Raw genomic sequence first — 19,890 nt, forward strand, 5'->3', positions numbered from 1 at the left:
GCAACAGATAGGGCAGGCGAGGGGCTACATGTTGGGCTGCATCTCAAGTTCCCAGGTCCCACTATTAAGCCACAATAGCGGAAAGAGTGCCCCCCCCCACACTGTCAGCGTAAAGATCGTTCTCCTCTGCCATAGCTGTAACAGCTGTGGCAGAGAAGAACGATGTTTGCCCATTGAATTCAATGGAGCCAGCAATACAGCAGGTTCCACTGAAAGCAATGGGCTGCCGGCGATCGCAGGATGAATTGTCGGGAAGGGCTTAAATATAGAAGCCCTTCCCTGCAATTCATCCAGAAATGTGTTACAATAAAAATATATACCGGCGTATAAGGCGACGGGGCGTATAAGACGACCCCCCAACTGTCACCTTATACGCCGGCAATACAGTGGAGCAAAGAATAAAAATCATTACTCACTTCTTCTGACGTTCTGCGGTGCTCCTGCAGGCTGTCGCTCCCTCCTGGTCCACGGCAGAGCATTGCTTTCTGGACGCAGGGCTTGAAATCCCCGCCTCCAGAAACACAGCCAATCACAGCCATTCAATGACATCATTGTCATTGGCTGTGATTGGCTGAAGGCACGTGTGTTTCTGGAGCGATCATCTTTCCGTGTAAATTGGCCTTTAGAAAGACTCTCATTACTGTGACCCATTAATGGTAAATCACAGATATCGAATTAGAAACAGCTAGGAATCACAAAGATCAACTCAACATACTATATTGAGACAAGTTGGGACATTTATTTGTTGAAGTTTGGGATATAAATTTTTACTTTAATCATGGTAAGAAACACATTTAAGTGTTAATAATTCCTCATGTAACACTTCCATAATATGATTAACACAAGTTGTGTATTTAGTTTTCTTTTTGTTAAGTTCAAATTGTTATCTATACAGAAGCTTTATTTTTCTATTTTAAAAAAGTAGCAATTTCAAATATGCTTGAATGTGTTGCTTTTTTTATCAAATGTTTCCTATGATCTTCTTCCAAGAAATAACTGACTGCCTTCTCAGCTGTAGACTTTGCTTTCCTTTAAGTCACATCTTTTTGTATTCAATAATTAAAGGCTTCATATCAAGCACTTACGAAGATTGATATGGTCGTGTCATAACTGCAAAGACATGAATCTCTGTAATTGGAAGTCAACAAAATCATTGTGAGGAAATTAATCAAACTTCTCTCTACATTACAAATGTAAATGTCATTTCAGTTTCACTTACGTGCTGTTATTGTCATTGAGAAAACTGTTTCTTTTTCTGTTAAACATTTCAACAATTATCTGTTGATAGTTTGTTTTACTATGTAAGTAGGCAAAATAACACCAGTAATATCAGTGTTGTGTTCATCATTTGCATTTGTTTTAGGAAATAAATCACTTTTATAATAAAAAATAAACAAAACCAACATCATAATATAATGACTTATATTTTATTGGGATAGGGTTTTATGGAATGAATTCACCAAGCTAGATATTCACAGTACATTGTGTAGATACTAGAGATGAGCGAGCACCAAAATGCTCGGGTGCTCGTTACTCGAGACAAACTTTTCGCGATGCTCGAGGGTTCGTTTCGAATAACGAACCCCATTGAAGTCAATTGGCGACCCGAGCATTTTTGTATATCGCCGATGCTCGCTAAGGTTTTCGTTTGTGAAAATCTGGGCAATTCAAGAAAGTGATGGGAACGACACAGCAACGGATAGGGCAGGCGAGGGGCTACATGTTGGGCTGCATCTCAAGTTCCCAGGTCCCACTATTAAGCCACAATAGCAGCAAGAGTGGCCCCCCCCCCCTCCCAACAACTTTTACTTCTGAAAAGCCCTCATTAGCAATGCATAACTTTGCTAAGCACCACACTACCTCCAACAAAGCACAATCACTGCCACTGCCTGCATGACACTCCGCTGCCACTTCTCCTGGGATACAAGCTGACCAACTACCCCCCCCCCCCGCACTACCCAGTGTCCACAGCGCACACCAAACTGTTCCTGCCCAGCCTTCAGCTGCCCTCATGCCACGCCACACTCATGTCTATTTATAAGTGCGTCTGCCATGAGGAGGAACCGCAGGCACACACTGCAGAGGGTTGGCACGGCTAGGCAGCGACCCTCTTTAAAAGGGGCGGGGCGATAGTCCACAATGCTGTACATAAACAATGAGAAATCCAATCCTGTGCCACCTCCATCTGGAGCTGCACACGTGGGCATAGCAATGGGGAACCTATGTGCCACACACTATTCATTCTGTCAAGGTGTCTGCATGCCCCAGTCAGACCGCGGTTTTTTATAAATAGTCACAAGCAGGTACAACTCCGCAATGGGAATTCCGTGTGCACCCACGGCATGGGTGGCTCCCTGGAACCCACGGGCTGTACATAAATGTATCCCATTGCAGTGCCCTGGACAGCAGAGCTAACGTCAGATTAAATGCAGGTGGGCTTCAGCCCACACTGCATGCCCCAACCGGAGCAGGGTTTTTAATTCATAGACACAGGCAGGTACAACTCGCTATTGTGAAGTCCCTGTGGACCGACAGCATGGGTGGGTGCCAGGAAGCCACCGGCGGTACATAAATAAATCCCATTGCAGTGCCCAACACAGCTGATGTAACGTCAGCTGTAATGCAGGTGGGCTAAAAATTAATTTGATTACACTGTAGGCGAGGGCCCCCAAAAATTGGTGTATCAACAGTACTAATATACCTCAGAAAAATTGCCCATGCCCAACCAAGAGGGCAGGTGAAATCCATTAATCGCTTTGGTTAATGTGGCTTAATTTGTAACTAGGCCTGGAGGCAGCCCAGTTAAAATAAAAATTGGTTGAGGTGAACGTTTCAACGCTTTAATGAGCATTGAAACGTATAAAAATTGTTTAGAAAAATTATATGACAGAGCCTTGTGGGCCTAAGAAAAATTGCCCATTCGGCGTGATTATGTGAGGTTTCAGGAGGAGGAGCAGGAGGAGGAGGAGGAATATTATACACAGATTGATGAAGCGAAAAGGTCCCCGTTTTTGATGGGGTTAGAGAACGATGCTTCCATCCGCGGGTGCAGCCTACGTATTGCTTAGGTATCGCTGCTGTCCGCTGGTGGAGAAGAGAAGTCTGGGGAAATCCAGGCTTTGTTCATCTTGATGAGTGTAAGCCTGTCGGCATTGTCGGTTGACAGGCGGGTACGCTTATCTGTGATGATTCCCCCAGCCGCACTAAACACCCTCTCTGACAAGACGCTAGCCGCAGGACAAGCAAGCACCTCCAGGGCATACAGCGCGAGTTCAGGCCACGTGTCCAGCTTCGACACCCAGTTGTAGGGGGCAGAGGCGTCACGGAGGACGGTCGTGCGATCGGCTATGTACTCCCTCACCATCCTTTTACAGTGCTCCCGCCGACTCAGCCGTGACTGGGGAGCGGTGACACAGTCTTGCTGGGGAGCCATAAAGCTGTCAAGGGCCTTAAAGAATGTTGCCCTGCCTGTGCTGTACATGCTGCCTGATCTCCGCGCCTCCCCTGCTACCTGGCCCTCGGAACTGCGCCTTCGGCCACTAGCACTGTCGTATGGGAATTTTACCATCAGTTTGTCCGCCATGGTCCTGTGGTATAGCAACACTCTCAAACCCCTTTCCTCTTTGGGTATGAGAGTGGAAAGGTTCTCCTTATACCGTGGGTCAAGCAGTGTGTACACCCAGTAATCCGTTGTTAAGAAAATTGTAGATCAATGTATCAGTTAATTATTCTATATTGCATTGTAGAGCATGATACTAGTATGAGTAGTGAAGGGGTTAAACTAAACCCTTCTATAGGCCTCCATGTCTTCTCAGGAAAATAGATTAAAGATGAGAGTCTACTAGACCCCCCATGTGTGCATATCTATAGACAGGAAACTATAAGACTACAGGGGGTAGGACTGTAAGGCATTACATGCATTCCTTTCTCCTGAATTCATAACGGTCTCATTGTATGTAATAGATACACCTTAAGAGGTGTAACTTATGTTAATCATTTTTGTTTCAGCCTATTATGTATTGGAGGTATATACTTTTGCTGTGATGTCATTTATGCTATATATGCTCTGACCACCTTAGAATAAATTAGAAATCATCTGATACCGCACAGGCTGGTGTGATATGTATTTCTCCTGAGCCCAGACTTCTGCACGAGATCTGGGATCGTCTTCTCTTTGATAAACATATAAATTCTCCTTACATTTTTGGTCCTTCGAGCCGGAATCACTCACTGCAGAGGGAGAGGACAGCCTGGCTGTGAAAAGGTGGGTCTGAAGTACTCTCCGATCATTAAAAGACCTCCGTCTTGATTAGACGTCATTAGAGGCCAGTCGGGCATCCTGTCTGAAACAGTGACGTTTTTCCGAACTAGCCGGAGAATTTAGAAGCCTCCCAGATAACGTGTAGTAAGTATAACAATGGTTAAACTTCTCTTCTCTCTTCTTCTTCTTCTGTATACTTTAGTGTTAGTAGAATTTACAATGTGTATTGTAAATGAGAGGCAATCATAGACGAAGGGACAATAGCAGTAGTCTATGTGAAATGTGTAAGGTAAATGAGAAGTATAGACGAATGGGTTGCCAAAGGGGCAATAGCAGTAGTCTATGTGAGACCATAGCCATTGTGAGAAGGCTACAGGAAAGAATTAACTCCGTGCGACACGTAAAAAGCGGTTAGATGACGTCATGGGACACAGGGGTGTCCAGGAACTTTACTTCTTATCTTTCTATTACTTTCTCTTTGATATTGTGTTATAGAGTAACTAAGAATATAAAGAGGGCGGCCGCCTACTAACATAATGTACTATTTGTATTGTTGTCTTATATTGCATGAAGCGAACGTGTGAGGAGGAGATGGTAGATCCCTTCTATAGTATAATCAGAAGGGAATAGGAGGTTATATAATGAGGTACATGGTTACCCTGAGGATGGGATCCTTGCAGGATGTTTTGCAATATGCAAAACATGCAGAAAAGTGTTACAAAGAAAAGGGTGAGAAAGTGAGTTTTTTTTTATATGGGGAGAAGAATGTGATATGATGGTTAAAGAAAGTCAGAGAGGTCATTGGACAGCGAGAGGATGTGAAAGCAGAGACAGAGGAAGAAGCAGAGGTGGGATGCAGCTCGGGAATTTAAATGTGTGTTGGAATTATGGGAAGTCTAGTGATTTTACCCGAGAGTGCCCTGAGAAACAATGTTCTCAGCCACCTTGGGGAAAAATGACTAGGAGGGGTCGATGTACAACACTTGGAGGATCTCATGGCAATTTCCACTGCCTGAGATAGATCTCCAGGTGAATGGGCGGATGATTACTTTCCTGGTGGGCTCAGGAGCCACCAGGGCATTAATACATCCCAATATGTAGCCAATGTTAAATGTAGTAATAGTCATATCCTGGTAAGAGGGGTTAATGGCCGGACCCACAGGGAATCCCTCTCTGAACCAGTTATAACAGACCTAGAGACAAATAAGCCTGTGAAATGTCAAATTATGTAGTCTTGAATATGTCCAGTAAATGTGTTGAGATGAGATATTATGATAGAATTAGGTATACCTTCACCAGAGTACATCGGGGCTGCTGTGAACCTCCAACAATTTTCTCCCAGGCTATGTCAGTACACTTAGCCCAGTTCCAGCCTCTTAGAGGTAGTCAGCTACTACTGTATGTTGGTAGCCAGCAGCAGACAGTGGAGAGAATTGTGGGGGGGTGGGGGGGGGACACAGTCACACTCTTGAGGTTTATTTATGAGCAAGGCCATAAAGTAAACAGGTAGAAACTCCAATATTGTCAGCAAACAGTTAAATATTTGGGGTATAACCTGTCAGATGAAGGTAGGCAAGCAATTCTGGAGGTCCCAAAACCTTGAGCAAATGATGTCCTCTTTGGGAATGACAATGTTACGTGTGCTGCTGAGATATGTTGTTCTATTGTGTTTCCAGCAGCACAGCACTCACAGGGTTAATGATTGAGCTGGCTGGGTGTGGTACTGTCTGCTAGCCAATCCCCTGGTCAGTCTGTATGGCCCCTCAGGCGAGCAGTCATGAATGCTTGTCTGGTGAGGGTTGCAGTGTGATCAGGTTCATGTCCATTTGTACGTTTAAATTCTGTCAGTTTTGTGTTAGCTTGCTGTGTGTCCTGCTATCTGTGTCCTGTCCTGTTGCAGCGTGCGGTGTGAACGGTGTCTGGTTCTGCTGGACTCCTGGTTAGTGTAGGGACTAGCAGTATAACTAGGAGCCGTGAAGTGGCCTACTAGCTTTCAACATATTGTACAACATGTCAACAAATACCTGGTATTTATATTCAGCTTCCAATCTGTTACTAGTGGTTGCATTTTGTGTGCGGTGTATTCTGGGTCTGTCATGTGGCATGTGAATGCGTCCTGTTCTGGTGCGTGGCTCCTAGGATCAGCTAGGGCCCAGATCCGAAGACCGCTGGGCTGCCCTTATTAGGGCAATGTCCCCGCTTAGGTAGGGCCACTGTCATCCTCCCTTGTAGCACAGGGTCAGTTGCCTGAAACCGGTGTGAGTCCCGTGTGACCCTGATAGTACCAGTATGTGTCCCCTTTGGTCATGATCATGTGGGTTCCGTGCTTTGCCTGCCCACACGATCGTAACAGACAAACTTCTGCAGCTCCTGGATCTCAAATTCTGCATCTCTAACAGCGCTTTTTACCAGACTCATCTATGATGAACCTCTGGCTGCAGCTGATAAGATCCAGTGGGATGGGTCCTCTGAAGAAGCCTTTGTTACATTAAAACAGACTCTGGTGGGCACATCTGTCTTGGGCCTCCCAAATTACAGCAAGCCCTTTGTGCAAACTGTTGACTCAAGGGAAGGATATATGACCTCTGTGTTAACTCAGGAACACGGTGGGGAGCAGACCGCTGGCATACTACTCTGCAGACTAGATCCAGTGGCCGAGCGCTCCCACCCTGTGTACAAGTGGTAGTCAGACCTTCTGCCACTATAGTGCTGTCCCCCCACACACTGAGTACCGCACGCAGTTAGTTATACTCTATATCTTAGTCCTCCTAGACATCCCCCTGCAGGACACTACTGCTCTCACAGCCACACCTGACAACCTCGGGATGTACTACGCTCCATCCATCTACCTTCAGACGGTCCTCCATATGGGATGTACTGCGCTGCATCCATCTACCTTACTGCCTATTTCTTCAGACGGTCCTCCATACAACTGTCTAGGAGAGATGGCACATGAGGTGTTACTCAGACCAGATCTGCAGGAGGTATCTCTTGTAGATGCTGAATACACTCTTTGTAGATGGACTGTACATCTTCTTTAAAAAAAAAAAAAAAAAAGCTATCTTACCTAAATCGTTCTTCAGATGTGCAGCAGTTTTGAGCCATGGCCTGTGTCATGTCTCAACAGGGGGGATGGTAGCACTCATATGGACAGTATTCGCAGCCTAGGGGTTTACAAACTACTCTAAAAAAAATTTTTGTCTTGTATTATTTGTGCTAAACAATGCAGAAGGGAGTATAAGACCAGGAGGGGGCGCCGTCCTACACATAGGGGATGCTGGGAGAGCTCTGGGTGTAACTTCTATAGAAGGAGTGACGAGTGCCATACTGGTAGATCTGCTCCCTGACCTACTGACTGCAATCCCTGCTAGCCATCATAAACCGCTCCTGCAGTCACACAGTTTCTGCCGTCACACGGCTAAATGTCTGACCATTGTCTATGTGTATAACATCCCTCACTCTCCACCCCGCCATACCATGCACATCTCACCATACCGTGCACATCTCCACCCCGCCATACCGTGCACATCTCCACCCCCCATACCGTGCACATCTCCACCCCGCCATACCGTGCACATCTCCACCCCGCCATACCGTGCACATCTCCAGTCCGCCATACCGTGCACATCTCCAGTCCGCCATACCGTGCACATCTCCAGCCCCTTTACCTTCTGTATCACCCCATTATCTGTAGTATGTAAGCTCGTTGGAGCAGGACCCTCACCCCTATTGTCTCCATCAGCTGATTACTATGTAACCGTGGTTCTGTAATGTTTGTACTTTTGTCTTTCTGTATCCCCATCTATGTAAGCGCTGCAGAATATGTTGGCGCTATACACAAAGATTATTATAGATGTGTGTCAGATGAGGGACTTGTTGGCATTGCACACAAAGGGGTAAGGCGTGGCTAGATGCTTGCCTGGCTTGATCGTACTCCTAGTCAGGCCACGTCCCTGGCGGCCATCTTAGTGCTAGTCATGGCCTGCGGCCATTTTAGTACCTGCTGTAAGACCTTCAGCCGCCGCCCAGGCGCCATCTTGGCTCCTTACATCCCATAGCTGTACCTTCTACCTGGCATCCCAATGCTTGCACTTGTAGTACACAACACCAGTGATTAGTGCCTTCTCTGAATTGTATAGGAATAGTCAGAAGCCTCCATCACTGTCTTCTGTGTGTTGATGATATGTTGTCTACCTGAGGTGTGTGCTATAAGATAGGGTCAGTATGATACTGCGGGATATTTAGTCGTAGCAGAGGAATATGTAAGGTCTCCTTCAGATAAGTTTCAGGTAGTGAGGTGACAGGTTGCTATGGGTGACGGTAGTGAGGTGACAGGTTGCTATGGGTGACGGTATTGCTGACAAGGATCAGGGATAGTAGGCAGCAGGACAGAAGGGATGATTACATGATGCAGACAGTCCTGGGATCAGACAGTGAGGGAATGAAAGTTTACAGTAGTATTAGATGACAGACAATGGCCTGAGTGCTGCTCTGTGTGGTGGGGTCAGCTCACAAATGGTTAAATCATATGTTACATTGGAATGCTTCTTTCACCCTCGCCCCCACTTTTCAGCTTTAGAGTTCTGTGAGAAAAAGGGAGGGGGAGGGGGTATGTGACTGACTAGCAATGCTCTGCTTGCTTGATATGAATAGACCTGTAATGAGGATGATCAGGAATGAAGTTTAGTATAAACCTGTGTGAATAGGGAACGTCCATTCTTGCTGTTATTTGTATATGTCAGTTCTGTGATTGTTTTGCAGTGAGTTTGATTGTTAAATGGTGTTCTCAATGTGATAATGTCATTAAGAGAAAAATAATAATGAAGTTGTTGATAATGTGAGAGCTGAGTGTCCCTATTACGGGAAGGATAGCACAAGGATGCTGCAGTTAGCTGTAGGAGTCCAGATACAGCTAAAGCTTTGTTCATCTTACTCCATCACCTCTCCCTGATAAGAGAAATTCCTGAGGGGGGGGGGGGGTTGTTAACGTTGGAGGATCAAGCGACTGCAGATGATTGGAGTAGTAGTACTTGTGTAAATCTTAATGTTATGCAGTAAATATTGTGTATAGAGAATGTTAATAATTATATGAGATAGGAAGACTTGACCCCACGATAGATAAAAGTTAATGACAAGTCTTCAAGCTGTGATGAACGTAAAATGTGTGATTAAGCTTCTTAACTGAACTAGGAACACCTCTCCCAAAGGTTCCTCTGACCTATCGGGGTCCCAAGGGGGGTACCGGACGAGTGTAGGGCAAGAAATCGGATGGCTGCAGGGGCTTTGAGTCTCTTCTTGTATGGTGGGTAACAGTGAATAAAAATGTAGACTGGATTAATTATATATATATTATAACCAACAGAGATTTGTTAATTATACAAGAGATGCAATCAAGGGCCTAGAGGGACAACTAGGACCTACCTCACACTTATTGCATTGTGGTGGAAGTCCAGTATTTCTATATTTTGGATCGGTGGGCCTTGGCAGTAGACAGTTGTCAATTTAACATTCTATACACATATTTGCTTCTGGCTTGCTATAAATACAATATTCTTACAATTACACAATACTATTAGGCAATGAAGTATCTGTTTTCTCATAACTCTGCTGACATGGGGAAGCCAACATGAAACTTCTGTTCTCAAAACGCTGACAAGATAATATATAGTATAAACACGTTACATTTTCCATCTGTTTGCAATTTTGGAGGACAGTAACCCAGACATGGACAACCGCAGAAATTACCCAAGCAATTTTACTGGAAACGTATGCAAATAACATGGGAGGTTTGTGCAATTTATAGTTCATGATGTAACATCCAATCATATCGAAGGAACCCCACGTGGCTCCAAGACAACCCACTCATTTCATCCACCACCTGATGGCCAATCACAGATGACCGGAGGATGGAAGAATTGCAAGATGCTTATCCAATAATTAAACAATACGTTGTATCTATGTAATCTTTGACCTGCCCAGATGGGCGGATTTGTTAAACTCTTAAAATAGGCTACACGCCGATCATTAAAGTTAGAATTGAGGAAGCTATGCATGCTGAACCTCGTGTCAGTGTGAAAAACTTCTTATGCGCATTATCAATTCAGAATTAATATGGAGGGCTGTAAACATTCCAAATTGAGTAAGCCGTGATTCCGCAAAGGAATTCTACGACAGCTGGTGGCCCGTACGGGGAGTGATCGACAGGTTCCATAGAATTCGGACAGAAGACACGGACATACGCGACCTTGGACTTGGTGGGCCCAAAAATATCATCAGAACACGGTGAGATAAATTAATTATCTATACCTGTGTGGCTAAGTTCAGGCTCGCCTATGTGCTGTGTCAAGGCCGAATGATTTGGACCCGATCGACAGGTACTTCTTTAAGTCTCGATCACTCGATAAGAACCTGTCATAAGATATAAAGGAATGTTTACATGCCTGTCGTTTTGAGAGTACTGGTCGGTTGGCAAGGTCAGTGAATTGCTTTGAGGGAGAGGAAGCCCCCGCAGGGGCCCCCTGCTCGGTTCAGGTTTGGTGTCTAAAACCTTAGAGTCAGGGGGACCTGACGGGGTAGTTTGACTAGGAGGTCCTTGCTCGGGTCAGGTTTGGTGTCTAAAACCTTAGAGTCAGGAAACGGTCAAACGTCTGGACAGGCACCGATGCTCCGGTAAAGTCTGGTAAAAAGATCTAGGACAGAGGGGCTGCCAGACAGTATCCCGAGGGGCAGTTTAGACCAAACCAGCCGTACTGGTGCTCCGTCTAATTGTCTGTCTACTTGTGTGTGTCCACAAATATTTGTTTATTGTTTAAATGTCCACGAGTAGATCCCTCCGTCTGAGGGTAGATTGATAAACTGTGTAGCGACAGAAATGCTAGAGACTCTAGGGCGGGGCATATTATGTCCGGCGTCTGAGGAGACTTTTATAATCATGTTGTTATATAGGAATAGTTTGTTTGTCTGTCATATAGAAGTAGTATCAGTCCTGCTCAACTGTGCCCGTAATTGTTTAGAGAGAAAAAAAAAAGCTGCTAACTTCATTTAAAAAGAGGAAGTGGAACTCTTAATAGAAGCGGAGCAATTCTTGTGCTGTAACATTTGTTAGTTATTTAACTAATATTGGATGTTGAAACTACTAGTATGTCTTGTTATGGAATCTAATCTTTGTCATACGCCCGTCATAAATGTAAAAAGTTATATGCCACTCACATCCTGAGGGGGCTCTTAAGAATACAGACTGCGTAGCCCCACCATGCCCACAAGAAAATACATCTATGTTTGCCAAGTCCCCAACAGCGTACATGTTAGCAGTCCCCAATTCAATTGTAACCACATACAATGTTAGGTGGTCACCGCTGTGACAGTAGTTACAACATAATATATGTGATTTATGCATTAGACGTTAGAATTTCCCTAAGAGACTTAAAAAGAGGAAGTGAAGGTGGGCTGCAATGGCGTCTGTATTAATACACAAAGACACCATTTTAGTGAATAGAGAGAATTGCAGTACATTACCAATCAGATGGAGATGCCCGGCATCTAAGACTGCATCTGCCCAGTCGCCGGAGGTCTGGGACAACAACTGTCTACTGTTGTAGAAGTAAAAATTAGCCGTTCTCCCTGTCGCTGGGCTGTCACATAAGCGAGAGACTCAAAAAGAGGAAGTTACTTGCCCTGTAGTCCCAGCACAAGTAACGTATATTCACAGACAATATAAAAATAAATAAAATAAACTACAGGGAGTAAGAGACGGTAGAGAAGCCAAGGAATAGGAAACAAGCAGGTAAAGATAAGGCCAGGTATCCACAGGAGGAACGGGGCAGATTGACCCGTAATTTGTAAAATGTAAATGGTGTGGTGCATAAGACTTTATCTTTATTGAGTTGTGATGTGTACCCAAGGACTGCCAAACATTGAATGAGGGAATAAGGAAGTAAGTGATTAGCCACACTCAGAGGGGTAGAGCTAGATGATGCAAGAACACGTCTCTTATCCAAGGAGGGGGTAAGAATCATAGATAGCCAGAAGAAAAAGTTTTTTGTTTTTTCCTCCTGTCTCAAACTCAGCTTTCCACGGTTCCTGACAAATTATGGGACACCCACAAGACAGACATAGGAAAATTGAATGTATCGACCATGATAATATATACGAGACCCAGATACACACCCCTGGGTCAAACAGTATCCCCCTAGATAAAAAAAAACAAAAAAAACTGCCAACCGGCCACAATTTCACTGTTAATTTCTCTTGCAGAAGGCTGTAAGGCCTGGAGGCCTCCAAGGACTAACCAAGTTCTGCAGGCCATACCTGTACATACACCCGTTGCCAAATTCCGCACCTTTCTGGGCCTTGTTTCATACTGCCGGCCATATGACAGTATTGACACAAAAGCACGGAGGACAACCACAGCCATGAGGGTGGATCCAGTGACTTGAGGAGCTCCCTCATCTGCTTTTGCGGTGGCAGCAGTACAGGCAATGGTTGAAAAATCTTCTAAGATGGTATTGGACTACCCCCTAGTGGTCCACACCCCAAATGACACCCAGAACATACTCATGCAAGTGCAACCCAAGCACTTATCTCTGGCCTATTAGATCCGGCTACAATGTGCCCTTTCCATGCCTCCCCCAATATTTCTTCCCAATGTTGTAATACCTTGAATCCGGCCACTCTTCTTTTAATCAGGTATTCAGGTTCAAACGGGGGAGGGGAGGCATAGGTGATCTGAGTATGGCAGATCAGCTATTTTTTTTAATAGCATTATTGTAGTGATGTACACACTGTTAATGATGCGTATTTTGAGTTTTCTTTTGTAGATGGTATCAGGGTGAGGATTGATGATTCCGAACCAGATATGCAGAGGTCACACAACAAGATGTCCTAAACGCAGAAGCTCTGCCTCCGCATGTCTCAGGGCAAGAAGCGGAACCGAAGGCCCTCACTGAGGCGTGTGGAGTGGTAGAAGGTAAGTCGGCAACTCTTTACACTGACTCCTGCAATGCATTTGGCATAGCTCATGATTATGGCCCAATATGGAAGGCCAGACAGCTTGTTATCTCAGTAGGACAGCCAATTAAGAATGGTGCAGCGGTGCAGAGTCTCATGGAAACCCTACTACTACTACCTGGCAATGGAGAATCCACACCGATTTCTACAACGGAGAAGCGAGAGATGACACCCTCGCCGACAACACAGCAAAGGCAGCGGCCCTCAAGCCGTGGAAGAAAGAAGAATAGATACTGACAGCATGAGTCAGTGATAAAACCTTTGGACTTTGATAAAACCTTTGGACTTTGATAAGACTTTGGACTTTGATATGTCAAGGACTTTACAGTTACAAGTCAACGAGGAAAGAAAGCAGATGGGCTAAAATACGGGAGCGACAGCACAGGACGGCGTATGGCGAACAATCAACAGAACTTGCCTACAGAGGTCCCTGTTCCCCATGATGGCCCAGCTGGTATACAGAATCGAAAGCAGCGATGACGGCGACACTGAACAAGAATGGGTGACACCTGGGTTCTCTGTAGCTGCTGCATCATTTGTCCAGTTAGCATGATCTTTGCCATATGCGAGTCCGGACAGAAGTAAGGTGGCCATATAACACTTGCCTTGACCACTCTACCCATTTCAGAGATTGCCAATTTGACCACATTCAGCTCACACCTGTTGGGGAGTATGAATATGTGCTTGTTGTTGCTCGAGTCTTTTTCAGGTTGGAGGCCCACCCGGATACTAAGGTAAATGAGCAGATAACCACACAGAAATACATGAATGAGGTAATCTGCAGATATGGGGTACCAGAAGTGATTGAGTCAAACAAAGGTACACACTTCACAGGTGTAATAATGCAACACATCATGTCTGTTTTGGGTATATTTCAGGCTTTTCACACACCCTACCATCCACGGGGTAGTGGGAAAGTAGATACAAAAGGCAATAGAGAAAATGGGTAAATTTTGAATTGAGTGTCTTTCATTAGTTTTTCTTTTTCCCAGGAGGGTACATGCCACAGTAGCTGAATTTGGGGAATGATTCTCTTGTTAATTTTGTCATAGGTCTCTCCAAGGAATTGTTAGTAATGCATTCTGCAGTCTCTGCTTTTCCCCAGGTCCTACAGATGAATGTCACAATCTAAAACCAGGTGACAGGGTCTATGTGGAAAAGTTTAAGAGAGAAACCCTGTTTGAATGTCCCTACCAGATGTTGTTCACCACCCCAACTGCAGTCAAGCTCAAAGGAAAGCCCACTTGGACCCACTTGGATCCACACTTCGCACTGAAAAAACTAATGATCCTGCATATCCTTTACATGCTATAATGTGGTACAATTCCTCTAACACACACCTTTGACTACTGTACACTAGCCCCCTGTTTCAGAACAAATTAATACAATCAAATGTGCAATATGAAGCCTACACTAAGGGTGAGAATCCAACACCGCATCGTGCTAAGAGAGACGTTGACGCTCCAGGTGGTAACTTTGATCCACATGTACACATAGATGTAATAGGAGTGCCAAGGGGGAGCGAGATTAATTTAATTCTAGAGATCAGGTTAAAGCAGGTTTTGATTCCTCATTTGCTTTTGTCACTGTTAATAATAATGTAGATTGGATGAATTATATCTCGTACAATCAGCAGAGGTTTGTAAACTACACCAGATATGCTTTGCAAGGGTTAGCTGACCAATTAGGGCCCACTGCATCCATGGCGTTCCAAAATAGAGTGGCCGTGGATATGATTTTCGCAGAAAGAGGTGGGGTATGTAATTTCCTGTACGTGTATTCTCCCTTTAATGTGACCAATGTTTCCCTTGTTTGAAAAAGATGAAGAGCCAGTTCTGATAATGCCAACCAGGTACGTTACCAGAAGAATGGAGAAATGTACCAGTACTGCGCCTGCCTCAGTCTCATAAGATGGACTGTCAGTGGAATTCCCATTTGCCAAGGGATAGTGCAGAAGACCTTAGGTTCCGGCGAGGGCACACCCTGTGGGGTGTTAACTTGTACAGATAGAGGGTATGGATGCCCGGAAATGAGCCCAGGGAATCCATGGCCTCCTTCTGAGGTGAGGTAGGGATCCCTCCCCTTTTAGGAGTAGGGACTTACGGGCAGTGGGAAAACCCTGACGCAAGGGTGAGGCGACCTGGACGTGTTCACCATTAGGACTATCTCCAGGAGGGACAATGGTGTGGGTGAAGATTAGGGAGTCCCACGCCGTGCGTACCTGTGCACACTACTAGTATGTACTTCTAGTACAACACATTAGAGTGAGAAGAGAGGCTCCTGGTGATAGTTTTGATCTACACGTATACATTGACATCATATGATAGCCCAGGGGGGTACCTGACAAGTTTTAAAAATTAGAGACCAAGTTAAAACTACATTCGAGTCCATTTTCCCGATCATTAGGGTAAATAAATGTTGACTGGATTAATTATGTTTATTACAATTAACAGCGGTTTATAAATTATACTAGAGACGCCTTATAGTCGACCAATAGGACCTACCTCGACTACGACTTTTCAAAATAGAATGGCACTAGGTACGATTTTAGCCAAAAAAGGGAGTGTCTGTAAGATGATAGGGGAGACTTGTACCTTCCAGACAAAACGTGACCCGCAGGGAAAAAAACGCAGTTGCCATTAAGAAGCTGACCGCACGAACTAAATAGAGCTAACCTTAGTCTGTTTTCCTCAGTAAGGTACCTAACAGGAGAAGGGAAAAATATATATAAAATAAGTTTTGAAACATTGTGTATTTAGAACACTGTGATAGGTTTTTGCTAAGATTTTACTTTATTTCATCTGCAGTGCACTCTGCTTATGTCCACGCAACATGCCGGTGTTACAACGCCCCTGGTCCTGTTACCTTGCCGCCTCTGGAAAAGGGAAGTGGGAATAATCAGCTTGTAGCTCTTTCCTTCCAGACTAATATATATGATCATGCACTTACTAATAAGACAGGGGTTCAGTCATGTTGATCAGTCATTAGATAGTCCTGACTTTGCACTCTTGTTGATGAATCGAGGTAACGTCAAGAAGGCGGGGTTCTATACAAGTTATGCAGAGTTTACCTGAAATAGTGAAAGTCGCACCTCTCCTAACCTGATTATATTTGTCACCTTTATAGTCATCCTAATTTCTGTTTGTTGTTGCATACAGTGTATTCCGACCCTGATGACTACCTGGTCCACCTGTCCCACTACGACGTCCAACAAAAAGCCCACTGTCAGCGCAACCGTCGTCATCATGGATCCAGAATGTGATGATGTCGAACCATCCTATACCCCCATGACAGCAATAGCTCCAATGTACAACACAATGCGAGTCTAGGGTCAGCGGTGGGGAATTGGGGTGGGACGGAGCAGGGCGAGTTTAGTGAAACAGATAGTTTCAAGGGGGGTCTGTGGTGGAAGTCCAGTATTTCTATATTTTGGATCGGTGGGCCTTGGCAGTAGACAGTTGTCAATTTAACATTCTATACACATATTTGCTTCTGGCTTGCTATAAATACAATATTCTTACAATTACACAATACTATTAGGCAATGAAGTATCTGTTTTCTCATAACTCTGCTGACATGGGGAAGCCAACATGAAACTTCTGTTCTCAAAACGCTGACAAGATAATATATAGTATAAACACGTTACATTTTCCATCTGTTTGCAATTTTGGAGGACAGTAACCCAGACATGGACAACCGCAGCAATTACCCAAGCAATTTTACTGGAAACGTATGCAAATAACATGGGAGGTTTGTGCAATTTATAGTTCATGATGTAACATCCAATCATATCGAAGGAACCCCACGTGGCTCCAAGACAACCCACTCATTTCATCCACCACCTGATGGCCAATCACAGATGACCGGAGGATGGAAGAATTGCAAGATGCTTATCCAATAATTAAACAATACGTTGTATCTATGTAATCTTTGACCTGCCCAGATGGGCGGATTTGTTAAACTCTTAAAATAGGCTACACGCCGATCATTAAAGTTAGAATTGAGGAAGCTATGCATGCTGAACCTCGTGTCAGTGTGAAAAACTTCTTATGCGCATTATCAATTCAGAATTAATATGGAGGGCTGTAAACATTCCAAATTGAGTAAGCCGTGATTCCCGCAAAGGAATTCTACGACAGCATGGCAAAATAGAATGGCTCTTGTTATGTTACTAGCAGAGTTTGTAAAATGATTGGAGGATATTGTTGTACTTTCATTCCTAATAACACGGCACCAGATGATACCTGAGCACTGGAAGGGTTAAATGCATAATAAAATGAACTAGCTGATAACTCTGGCATAGACGATCCATTCAGGGACTGGTTGGAAAACTTGTTCGGACACTGGTCACAAGTCATATACTCCACATTAGTCTCTATGTCAGTATTTGCCTCCATTCTAGTACTCTGCGGTTGCTGCTGTATCCGAGGACTGTTACAAAATATTATTATTATTAACACTTCCATCACCAAAACTATGTTTCAAAATATACAAGATGACGAAGAAAAGGATGATTTACTGGGTCAGGTGACCACCTCTTTCTGACAAGTGATGGGTAAAAGTTGTATGAAGGAAGCGCCATTTTACTTTGATGATTTTGAAGTGTGACATTTTGATTCCAGTGTGTCCTGATTGTACCGCAGGATCGCTCTAATAACTGATGGACACTTCGATAAGTAAGATTTTATATCCTGATGGACAATCATTTATATATGAAGAAAGGAACATCAATCTCATAATAAATCAAGGCCAAGCTTCTCTTGGGGGCGGGCCTAATTTAGGGTACAATTGGTGGAATGACTTTATATATATATATATATATGCATCAATGTAATACTTTTATATGAAATAATTATATACTTAGTCTTGAAGTGTAAACCCAGGCGTCCTGGTAATAAAGCTTCGGGCCTGAGCCAGGGGGTCTGTAGTAGAGTCATTATATATGTGTATTACTGTTATACTGTGTTGATGTATTGATCTAAAGTGGGGAATGTTAAGAAAATTGTAGATCAATGTATCAGTTAATTATTCTATATTGCATTGTAGAGCATGATACTAGTATGAGTAGTGAAGGGGTTAAACTAAACCCTTCTATAGGCCTCCATGTCTTCTCAGGAAAATAGATTAAAGATGAGAGTCTACTAGACCCCCCATGTGTGCATATCTATAGACAGGAAACTATAAGACTACAGGGGGTAGGACTGTAAGGCATTACATGCATTCCTTCCTCCTGAATTCATAACGGTCTCATTGTATGTAATAGATACACCTTAAGAGGTGTAACTTATGTTAATCATTTTTGTTTCAGCCTATTATGTATTGGAGGTATATACTTTTGCTGTGATGTCATTTATGCTATATATGCTCTGACCACCTTAGAATAAATTAGAAATCATCTGATACCGCACAGGCTGGTGTGATATGTATTTCTCCTGGGCCCAGACTTCTGCACGAGATCTGGGATCATCTTCTCTTTGATAAACACATAAATTCTCCTTACATCCGTAGTGGCCAGAATGCGTGTAACGCGAGGGTCACGAGAAAGGCATCCTAACATGAAGTCAGCCATGTGTGCCAGGGTACCTGTACGCAACACATGGCTGTCCTCACTAGGAAGATCACTTTCAGGATCCTCCTCCTCCTCCTCCTCAGACCATACACGCTGAAAGGATGACAGGCCAGCAGCATGTGTACCCTCACCAGTGGGCAAAGCTGTCTCTTCCCCCTCCTCCTCCTCATCTTCCTCCTCCTCCTCCTCCTCCTCACCGCGCTGAGATATAGACAGAAGGGTGCTCTGACTATCCAGCGACATACTGTCTTCCCCCGGCTCTGTTTCCGAGCGCAAAGTGTCTGCCTTTATGCTTTGCAGGGAACTTCTCAAGAGGCATAGCAGAGGAATGGTGACGCTAATGATTGCAGCATCGCCGCTCACCACCTGGGTAGACTCCTCAAACTTTCCAAGGACCTGGCAGATGTCTGCCAACCAGGCCCACTCTTCTGAAAAGAATTGAGGAGGCTGACTCCCACTGCGCCGCCCATGTTGGAGTTGGTATTCCACTATAGCTCTACGCTGCTCATAGAGCCTGGCCAACATGTGGAGCGTAGAGTTCCACCGTGTGGGCACGTCGCACAGCAGTCGGTGCACTGGCAGATTAAACCGATGTTGCAGGGTGCGCAGTGTGGCAGCGTCCGTGTGGGACTTGCGGAAATGTGCGCAGAGCCGGCGCACCTTTCCGAGCAGGTCTGACAAGCGTGGGTAGCTTTTCAGAAAGCGCTGAACCACCAAATTAAAGACGTGGGCCAGGCATGGCACGTGCGTGAGGCTGCCGAGCTGCAGAGCCGCCACCAGGTTACGGCCGTTGTCACACACGACCATGCCCGGTTGGAGGCTCAGTGGCGCAAGCCAGCGGTCGGTCTGCTGTGTCAGACCCTGCAGCAGTTCGTGGGCCGTGTGCCTCTTATCTCCTAAGCTGAGTAGTTTTAGCACGGCCTGCTGACGCTTGCCCACCGCTGTGCTGCCACGCCGCGCGACACCGACTGCTGGCGACGTGCTGCTGCTGCTGACACATCTTGATTGCGAGACAGAGGTTGCGTTGGAGGAGGAGGAGGAGGAGGAGGAGGGT

This window comes from Eleutherodactylus coqui, chromosome 3 (assembly GCF_035609145.1).
Source record: "Eleutherodactylus coqui strain aEleCoq1 chromosome 3, aEleCoq1.hap1, whole genome shotgun sequence".
Lineage (NCBI taxonomy): Eukaryota > Metazoa > Chordata > Amphibia > Anura > Eleutherodactylidae > Eleutherodactylus > Eleutherodactylus coqui.